General features: G+C 42.9%; 1 pseudogene; it reads right to left on the bottom strand.

Moving 5' to 3' along the window:
• Nucleotides 1-416: 416 nt before the first annotated feature.
• LOC144375708 (melanoma inhibitory activity protein 2 pseudogene) lies at nucleotides 417-2,451 on the bottom strand (annotated as a pseudogene).
• Between the last annotated feature and the right edge of the window lie 682 nt (nucleotides 2,452-3,133).

Here is a 3,133-nt window from a genome sequence, read left to right as displayed (position 1 = left end):
TTGACATGCCCCACAAGACTGAAAATCAATGAAAATCTTTCATTAAGCATAAAGTTCCTTTCACATTTGCTACAATCATAGTAAATACACTTCTTTGTATAAAGGGACTGACTTTGTTGGGCATTCAAAATATCCCCAGAGGCTGGATGACATACCTGAAACTCCCATTGTTGTTTATAGAATAGTGGATTAATCAAATTCAATGCTGTAATCATTAGAGTAAAATAGAATGAAAATAATTTACTCATAGTATCATATTTAAACCATCTTTATTTCCAAAATACTATCCTAAGAATTATAGTTTTATTTAGCTTCAATCAGAGCAAAAGTATAATCACTTACTTAAGTAAAAGCAATTACTTAAAAACTAAAAATGAGAGGTAAGTCAAATTACTTTTGAAGAGAGATCAAAAACATCAGGTTTCTTGTTGATGTTCAGTAGCAGACTCACTTGAAGGTGTAAAGAAGCCTGAAGGGCACTCACTTCTACTTTCAGAATGCGGGGGTGGGGGGAGGAAATCCAGCTCTTGGGGGAAGGTCATGAGGAAAATACCTCCATTCATAGACATCTGGCATTGGAAAAAATGGAGGGGGTGGTGGGCCCAGTGGAAAATAATCTCGAGGTGCCCCATACCTGTTTCCTGGAGGAGGCGGAGGGAAAAATGGTCCTCTTCTCATGAACTGACTCCTTGGGTCCACAGGAAATAATTCACCTCTGACTGGAGGGAAAGGTGCCAACAATGAGCCGGAGCCAGTTGCTTGGTTTTCAGCAGGGAGAGGTGAATCGAGCACATTGGAATCATCAAGATTCATTTTGGTCTCCTTTCTACTGGACTGAATTTCTGAAGACATAGGCCCATCCTCTTTATCCAAAGAAGGCACATTAGAACCTCTGAATTCTGCTGGTCGCCATGGTCTAGCATACATCGAATAACATCCACCTTGCCAAGGAGGACCCAATGGTGAGGGACCATTGGGGGAATGCTTTCTGCCCAATGCTGCATTTGAAACACCAAGTGCACAGGGATCTTCCTCTACGAGTTCCAATTGAAGCTCCCTTTCAGTTAACTTTTGTCTATTGCGAGCGTTTTGTTTCATGAAATAATGGAGGTTTCTTTCAGCAATCCAAGCCGCCAACTCACTCTCATGTGCTTTTTTCTCAGAGTAAATAATCTTCCCCTGACAGGACTGAATGGTTCTCTCCAATTCTTCTTTAAGATATTTGGCTCGCTTTCTGTAGGTCTCCAGCTCTTCTCTTGTATGGCCCATCTCTTCTTTGACCTTGGAAAGTTTCTCCTCTTGCTCCACCCGGTAATTTTCCTCTACTCTGAGTTTCCCATGGAGTTTCATCATATTTTCTTGATAGCATTCCATCATGTCTTTAAATTTCTGCTGAAGGTTCTCATTCTCACCTTTAAGCCGTGTATTTTCTGACAGCAAGGTGGCCTGTTCAGTCTTCAGACTTCTAATCTGTTCTCTAAGGTCTTCCTTTGTTTTCTCTACTTCAGATAAGAAAGCACAAGTTTGAACTCTTTCTCCTTCTAAGGTTTCTAAGGAGGACTTTAGCTTAGCACCATCAACCAGTTTCTTCACAGCTCCTTTGGGCTCATCATCCAAGTGAGCACCAATTCCTGATTCACTCGTCACTCCACATTCCAAGTTCCCAATGTCTGTTTGGGCTCCCTTGGTTGGAGAAGACCTGTCTTTCATCTTCAGCAAGCCTTCAGTCAGAGACTCCACGTGATTATCTTTATCAGTTTGAACTTGTTTTGAATGGAATTGAGAGTCTTCCAATGTGGTGCTCTCTTCACATTGGACACGTCCTTGTTCCCTCCATGCTTCAGCGTCTCCTTGTAAGATTGGTTTCTGACTTTGCTGAAGCTGGGAACATTCATCCAAGGCTTCCTTCATTGCCAGCTGAAGTCCTTCCTCACTTATTTGAAGCAGTCTCAAGTTTGTTTTAGTTTCAGCTATTTCTGATCTGATTGATTCTGATTCACCTTTAAGGGATTTTATCCTTCTCGATATATCTGCCATGATTTCATCCTGTTTACAATGTCTAGCCTTTTGTTCTTCAAGCTCTTTGTCTAGAAAAAGTCTTTCATCCCCATGGGTAGGTTTGGACCTATGCAGCTTTTCATAGGTTGCCTCAAAATTGGGGACGTCTCTTGGACCCTTCTCAGAACTGCTGCCCTTTAAAGTTGACTCTAAGCCTTCAAGCTCTTTTTGAACAAGGCTAACTTTTTCAAGTAGTTCACATTTCTCTTCAATTAGTCTAGAAAGTTTTAAAGCCAGCTGTTTTTCTCTTCCCACATAAAGCCTGCTTCTAACACACTGAAAACTTCTCCACAAAAACAAGAGAAGAGCAAAACATCCAATAGCTCTACACATCACCAACTCCCAAGGAACACCATAAAGACTTGGGCCTGGCTTCATGTCTTCAGACAATGCTGCCACAACCCTGCCTACTTCGTCCAGGACCACCCGCTAATATGGCTGTAGGGCAGTCCTTGATGCCTCCATCAAGCTAAGTTGGCTTTGGCTCTTGCCACCACAACCACAGCCTGCCCAGGCAGGCCAATATAGGCTGTGAACACTCAGGTGTTTGGTGAGGAACTCAAACCTGCACCAGGCAACAGAACAGACCACTGAGAACCCCTGCAAGGGGGGGTTGTGATGGTGGGGAGCTGGGGTGAAGGACTCCCAGGAGCCTTGTGGTGCTCAAGTGCCCATCAGGGTAGTCTTGGCCCTTTCCTTCCCTAATCAGTGCACCCTGAAGTGCCAGGGGTTCAGGTCCCTTCTACTCCAGCCAGACAGGAGTCCTCTCTATGCCTCCCACCCCTGAGTTTGGTTTAGGCCAGGCCAAGGTGGAGCTTCTTAAGTTTCTATACAGTCATAATACCACTCAGTTTGATGTCATGAAAATTCTAAAGCTTTCTAAACTGTCTCAACAGATTTTATATCATATATTTATATTTGTACTGCTTGCCCTTTTGCTTTAATGACCCATTGCTTTCCCTGCTTTTGTTCTCTCCCTTTGTTCTTCTTTCCTTTCTTTCTCCCTCCCTTTCTTCATTTTTTCCTTTTTTCTTTCTTCTTTACTTCCTCCCTTCCTCCCTCTTTTCCTTCTTTT

Source organism: Ictidomys tridecemlineatus, chromosome 3 (assembly GCF_052094955.1).
Source record: "Ictidomys tridecemlineatus isolate mIctTri1 chromosome 3, mIctTri1.hap1, whole genome shotgun sequence".
NCBI lineage: Eukaryota > Metazoa > Chordata > Mammalia > Rodentia > Sciuridae > Ictidomys > Ictidomys tridecemlineatus.
This window is presented reverse-complemented; position numbering and strand designations above follow the sequence as displayed.